The sequence below is a fragment of the Emiliania huxleyi genome, assembly GCF_000372725.1.
Source record: "Emiliania huxleyi CCMP1516 unplaced genomic scaffold EMIHUscaffold_332, whole genome shotgun sequence".
Taxonomy (NCBI): domain Eukaryota; phylum Haptophyta; order Isochrysidales; family Noelaerhabdaceae; genus Emiliania; species Emiliania huxleyi.
Window position 1 is genome coordinate 88,248 of NW_005199506.1, and position 7,422 is coordinate 95,669.

Sequence of the window (7,422 nt, forward strand, 5' to 3'; positions counted from 1 at the left end):
GAGCCCGGCCCGCTCAAGGACGGCATTGACGCGGGCGGCGGCAACATCGCGGGCGAGCTTTCGCCGATGACGTCCTCCGCGAAGGTCGGAATCGTGCCGGCTGACGACGGCCGCATCACGCTCGTCATCTCCGCGTCGGTGTCGCCTTCGCTCCCCGGAGCCGAGGTGCGCGTGCGCACGCCAGGATTATGATGATCCCTCTCCCGTCTCCGAAAGCCTGCGCGTACTCTCCCTCGCCCACAGGCGTGCGGCGTCAAGAACGTCAACATCTCCGTCGCAAAGTCTGGCCCGGAGGGCGTCGTCAAGAAGGACCCGGCCGCGGAGAAGGCGCCCGACGCGGGCGCGGTCGACTCGGACAAGGCCGAGGCCATGTTCGCCGCCCACGCGACGAGCTCGCCCGCCGTTTTCTGGTCCAAGTTTACGCGCCCAACCGGCCCACCGACGGCCCCCACCGGTGCCGTCAAGGGCGCCCTCAAGAAGGACATCCCTGCGGCAGAGTCTGGCGCGGAGGCCTCCGTTGACACGACCGGCGCCATCAACGACCCGGCGCTCAAGCCGGCCACCAAGGTCGCCACGGCCCTCAAGCCGGCGGCGGTTTGCGGCGAGACGCTGCCGTCGATCAAGGAGTTTCCGGAGCCCGCCCAGGCGGCGAGCGCCTTGCTTCTGAGCCGTGCGCCCGCCGACCCACTCCTTAACCCCACCCCGCTTTCATTGCGTAGGGCGACGACGGCTGGACCGTCTCGGCCAAGGAGTTTCCTAAGGAGAAGCCCGCCCCGGCGGCGAGCGCCGCATTCTGTGCCGTGCGTCTCCCACTTACTGACCCCATGCGCGTTCGATGCGTAGGGCCAGCCCGACTGGATTGTCTCGAACTCGCGCAACAAGACGGAGCGCAAGGGCGAGGTCAAGTCCACGAAGGTCTCCAACAAGTACGATCTGCTCGAGGACGCCGAGACGAACGTCAAGGCGGAGATTGGCGAGGACGAGGACGAGAAGACTGGAAAGGAGAAGGGCACGGAGAAGGAGTCCTCGGTGCACGCCCTCCCACACAGACGACACACACTGCCCCGCGCCTTTGCTTGACAGCGCGTCGCGCGCGCCGCAGTTCGAGTCGGTCTCGCCCGAGTCTGTCGGTGGCATCGGCAAGGCGCCCCGCGGCTCCACGCCGTTGACCACAGACTCGGTGCTCGCCGCCTGCATACGCCGGATTCTCCTTTACCGCCAGTCTGACGACCACGCCCCCTGTTCAGGGCGCGACGGCCAACCCCAAGACGACCACGACCGCCACGCCGAAGGGCTCCGTCTCCGCCTCCGGCTGGCTCTCGTGGCCCAAGCTCTGCTGGCACAACGCGCTCTGCTCCGTCTTCATCTGCCTCATCGTGGTGAGCGCGGGCGGCGGGGCGTTCGCCTACTTCTCACACGGCTCTGACAACCTTCTCCCTTCGATTGTGCTCGACGCGACGGCGCTCCCGACTGAGCGCGGGCCGCTGTTTGCTCCGTTCAACCCCACGCCGGACCCGGTGGTGCCCGACCCGCCCAACGTGGTCGAGGACCCCAACTGGCTCATCGCCACCTCCGGCTTCTGCTCGAATCTCAACGTCGTCATGAACGAGCGCGACGTCGAGGCGAGCGAGACGCCGGGCGACAGGGACGGGCACTTTGTCGCGGACATCTCATTTACCTACTACCCGCAGACGGCGGTCAAGTTCACCGACATTCCGTACCACAAGGCGAACACCATCGAGGGCGACAAGAATGAGGCGGACGCGCTCGTGTCGAGCGCGTGGGACCACAAGAACATCGCGTTGCTTGAGCCGACGTCCACGTGCAGCGCCAACGAGCAGAACGACCTGTCGTGGGCCATCTCGGTCTTCAAGGTGGAGGAGCACCGCCACTGCACCGACGGCGAGACGGCATGGGAAGGTCACCCGTGCGTGCACTACAGTGGATATGTGTCGGAGGCGACGTCCAATTTCGTCAAGGTCAACGAGGCGCGGTTTCCATGCCAGCTGTTCGTCGACTCAGCAATAACCTCTGAAGCCAGGGGAAAGTGTGGCGCAGAGCCCGCGCGAGGCTGTGGAGGGCCTCGTTCTTATTGCGAGAACTTAAAGGGCCCCGGCTACTATGATCCCAGCTACTTTCACGATGTGGCTGCCAGTTGCGTACCGATTATGAGAGTGTTTTCAGAGTGCGACCCCAACATACCAGGATCTATACTCTATTTGGGGCTCGGATTTCACGGCTTGGACGGCAAAGCTTGGAAAGACAACGCAGGCCTCCGCGGAAGTTTGACGGCTTGGAACGACAGGATTCGAGCCGTTAGTATCTCAAACGACTACTATGCGGTCATTTACTCAGGTTCTCTGGACTATGGAGATGACGCGATTCGGAATAAGCTAGACAGTGCGGATCAGTGGAGAGCTGGGGCAGGCACGGAAGACAGGTGCACAGATGGCCGCCCCTATAACAAGATGTTAGAAGATAAGACGATAACATCGATCTACGTTTGCAGTTGCCACCCACACCTTCAGGGGGAATCCATTGACTACAGCGATTTCAACGAAGCGGCGGTATGTACAGAAAATCTTCAAAAGAGCTGCACGGACGACCCTTCCGTGGTGTTGTATACGGATTCCAGCTTTAATGGGCGTCCCCTATACTTTTTTGGGACCGGCTACCACGGCGTGAAGGATTTCAACCGCGCGCAGATGAACGACAAGCTCAGCTCAATCAAAGTTTATTCGGGATACGTTGCGGTGCTGTTCGAAGATATGGGGCGCGGCGGTAAACTCCAAGTGTATGAAGATGACACTCCCAATGTTGCTGGATTCAACGATCTGGCCTCATCACTGCTGATCCTCACCTCCAAAGAGGGGTGCAAAAGGTTCGGTGGCTGCAAGCAAGTGCCCGCGTGCAGTGGTTGTTCTTCGACGGAGTATTGCAAGAGCGAGGAAGAGGACTTCGAATGCGAGACGAAGCTGCCAGACGGGGACGCCTGCTTGTACGACGCAGTCTGCAAACACGGCAAATGTCGGAAAAACCGGTGTTGCCCAGAGAGCGGGGGGGGGGCAGACTGCGACGACGAACCTGAGGGTGTTCTGGCTACTCTGGTTCGAGACACCCTCGACAGGCTCATGGGATCTCTCGTCCACGACTTCTTGAAACCTCTCGTGGAAGGCACCTGCCAGGTGATGAAAGAAGGGATCTTGGAACAGCTCAAAAAAGTGGGGAAGCTCTGCCTGGTCTCTGAAGATGCCGACGAATGCTCCGCGATCCGGAATCCAATCTGGGACAAAGAGGTCTTCAGCACCAGCTACAAGGGCAACAAGATCCTATCGGTGCATGCTAACGTGGAGCTCAACGCGTGCATGGAGGTGAAGACTATGACGATCCAGTGCGACGCATTGGCCGATTTTGTTGAGGAAACGGCCAAAGACTGGCTCGGAAGGAAGGTGACGGATAAAGTCGTTGGCTGGGTTGACGACTTGGAGAAAGATGTGATGGACCTGTTTTTCCGGCGCCGTCTTGCGGCAAATGGCGACGGCCGTACGGTCATCGAGCAGATTGCGGAGGCCGCCTTGAAGGAGGTCAGCGGCGAGGGCCACCGCCGTCTCCACGAAGCGCGCGCGAATCCCGACCACCGCGGCTCCATCGAGGTGCAAGCGTACCAGCGGGGCGTGGAGATGATTCAGCAGAGACTGGCGGATGCCTTTATTGCGCGCTACCAGGGAAGGGGCCGCCGCACTGAGCTACTAACTGAGGAGCAGAAACAAAAGTATGAGGCAACGAAGAAGGACATCGACTTTGGCGAGCTCGAGATGGAGTATTCACTCGAGGCGGTGGCGACGGTGACGGCACACGCGGAAACGGAAGTCGACGAGCAGCGATCTGTGGATCTGCTTGAGCTCTTGCTGGGGAAGAAGGCACAGTTCAGCCAGTCGGGGCGCTTCACTCCGGTGCCGTTGCTCTTTGCCGTTGGCTTCTCCGCGGGGGTCGAGATGGGCCTGCCACTGGAGATGAAAGCGTCTTTTGCGGGTAAGGCGACGATCACTGGCACCGTGGGCTATGTGCGGACGTGGACGCTCACAATGAGCAGCAGCGGTATGTCAAAGCGCCTCACCAACATAGGGGAGGACGATGGTGTCACGATCAAACACACTGGAGAGGTTGCGGCCTCTCTCTCTGTCAGCATCGGCGCCTACGTTGACGTCAACCTGCGCTTTGATGTGTACATCGCCACCGTCGTCAATCTCTACGCGGAAGCAAGCGCCAACTGGAGGGCCACGGCGGGCGGTGACCTGGCCGCCTGCGCATTCGATAACACAAAGGCCAGCACGAAACGCATGTGCGAAAGCCTGACCCCGCAGCTGGCACCGTCAGACAAGGTCGAGTACAATTCCGCGTCGACCGAGGTGCCAGATGGACAGGGAGAAGGTTTATACGCTCAGGTCGGCGTGTGGGTGTACGTGCCGTACCCGAAGGTGAACGTCAATGCTGGGATTGCCTTCCCGGGGAGCGACCAAGCCGAGAAGTGCCTGGGTCTCACGCTCGGCGTGCAGTGGCATAAGAACTGGACTGGCAGCATGGTCAATCTCACGGCGTCGAAGACGTTCAACGTACTCGGCGGGGATGCCGAACCGAACAGGCTCCCAATTCCCCCACCCTCTCCGCCGCCACAGTGCACCTCCGCTAAACCCTATGTCGGGGCATTCACCAGCAGTTCCGACGGTTGCGACAACGACCTGCCAACAGATTGGTACCGAGCCCCCTCCGGCTACAGCATGATTCCAACCTCCGCCCCGGCGAAGTCGACATGCGGCACCTCAGCTACCGGCTGGCTCACATACACTGACGGCAGCACCTTCACATACCCGACCGCGTTCGGCCAAACATTCTCGGGCGTCAGGGCTTGCTTCCACTGGTCGGACAGCGGCAGGGATTTGCCCTGTCAGTGGCATTCCGACGGCCTGGAGGTCACAAACTGCGGAAGCTACCACGTCTTCTACCTCCAGCCCGCGACGACATGTAACCTGGGCTACTGCTGGGCAAATCCCCTAGCCTCCATAGCTAGGGCAATGCTAAGATGATAGCAAAGGACCCTGGGGCCAATAGCGAACGACAGTCGGTGCAAATATGATGCGGCCTGGGAAGATGTGTATTAAGACGATAGCGAACGACCCTGGGGCCGAAGCAAGTAGCGAACCAACAATCGGTGCAAGTCCGGCATACGCGCAGGGAAAACGAGTGCGCGGCCCCAGGCTACTGGAAAAGGTAAGACGATACGAGAGCCCTTCACAGGCCTAAGCCCACGGCGCCAGAACTCAGTGGCAAAAACACCCACTGGCGACCCACCGTGGCAGCGAGGATTCCCGGACTACTGGACAAGGTAAGCGGTAATGCAGCGCAATACGAGCTGGCGGCGCGACGGAAAACGAATGGACTCTCTCTAACCCGCAACTCTAGCCCTTCACAGGCGTAAGTCCACGGCGCCAGAACTCAGTGGCAAAAACACCCACTGGCGACCACCGGGGCAGCGGCGGTGTTTCTCAAGATCGTATCTTGGCGAGCTGCGTGTGCGCCTAACATTAAAGGCACCAGCCTCGCCGCTACCGTGATTGTAGGTGGGGGGGGGGGGGGGGGGGGCGTAAAATGCGTGTGTAGTAGACAGTTCTAAATCCAATTCAAACAGCGGGACTATCGCACACGGTTCACGGGGGGGCAAGGGCACTACGACCTCCGCCTCCGAGGGCAGGCGCACGAGGCGGGCGACGGCCGTCGGCGGGCGTCGGCGGGCCCGGCGATGGCGGGACCGGCGTCGACTTCGACCTGTTCGATGACAAGCCGGACCCCGCAACCCCCATGGAGGACCTCTGAGGTCCTCTCCAGTCTCACCCCACCTTACCTCTGCCCCCTCATCCCTCTGCCTCCCATAGGGCAGGATAGCACTAAAGCCGTAGCATATGCGCACCTAGTGCGCACTGCTCCGGCGTCTGGGCCCACATAGGTGACCCGCCCACTCGAGAATTTGCAATATGCGGCGCCCGGATGCTAGTGCTTGAGAAGGCACGCGGCACGGCCCGTTTTGGCAGGCGCAAAGAGATGCATGCCACCGAAGGCGCTGTCGAGGTTCGCCGAGCGCGGCGCAGGTTGAGGGACACCGTCACCGACGAGCGCGTTGGACTTTTCACTCCGGACAAAGACCGCTGCACAGCGGACGGTACGGGCCGTGCAGCGGTCATAGCGGCGAGGCGCGGGACCGTCTGTGGCGAAGTGGGAGCGGCCGCACACTGCTCGCTACCCCCCCTGCACACCTAAGCCCATGGCCGACCCCCCCCCCCAGCAGGAGCGCTCTGCTGCTGGGGGGGTCGGGACCCCCCCCCCAGCAGGAGCGCTCTGCTGCTGGGGGAGTCGGGACCCCCCCCCAGCAGGAGCGCTCTGCTGCTGGGGGGTGCTGGCATCTCTGTACAGACCTTGAGCTATGCGTGTGTGTGGTAGTACAAGATAGACTCAGATGGTCACAAGTCTTTAGTAAAACGCCAGCACTCGACAGCACGAAGGTGTATTGGGCTCGAAGGCGCGGTGAACACAACCGCCTCGAGCGTACCGCTCAAACACGAGCCGAGGGGGCGCGGGAGGGGGGCGGCGGGAGGCGGGAGCTGGGTCCTGTGCGCTCTGCTGCTGGGGGGGTCGGGACAGTCGAAGCGGCGGTGGAGGTGGGGGAGACGGCGGCAGCAGAGGAGCGCCTGTGTGACCTCTGCTGGGACGCGCCGCGCTCGGTCCGCTTCGCGTGCGGCCACGCGCTGTACTGCGAGACATGTGCGCCGCGTGTGCTGGAGCGCGACAGCAACTGCCCGGCCTGCCGCCAGCCAGCGCTGCCCATCGCCGCAACTGGGCGGCTGGTGGCGGCGCAGACGACGTTTGTCCACCAGCCGCCCACTCGCACCGTGCCCCAGGCCCAGCCCGTGGGCGCCACGGCGGCGGTCGGTGGGCGAGGGGGGAGAGGGGGGCGTGGACGGGGCGGGCGGGGTGGGCGGGGCGGGCGGGGTGGGCGGGGCGCGGGGCGCGGCGGCTCTGCTTAGTGAGCTGTGAGCTGTGAGGGGTCCGCCCGCATGCTAAGTTACATCTGCACTTTTCATGCACACACGACACGAAATCGCAGCGACAGCGTCGCCGCCGGCGGCAACCCGCCCGCCGCGCGGGGCCGCGGCCCCGCGGGGCCCCGCCGCCCGCGGCCCGCGCACGCTCCAGCTAGACCGTTTCCAGCTAGAAGCCATACATCACAGAGCACATCACGGGTGTGCCGAGACTGCGACACGCCACCAGCGGCGAGGATTCCGGCCCTTCTGGAGCCCCACGGGCCGGCCCCGCGCGGGACGACGAACCGAGACGCTCTGCGCGGCCGATTCTTACTCGTCTACCTCCAAT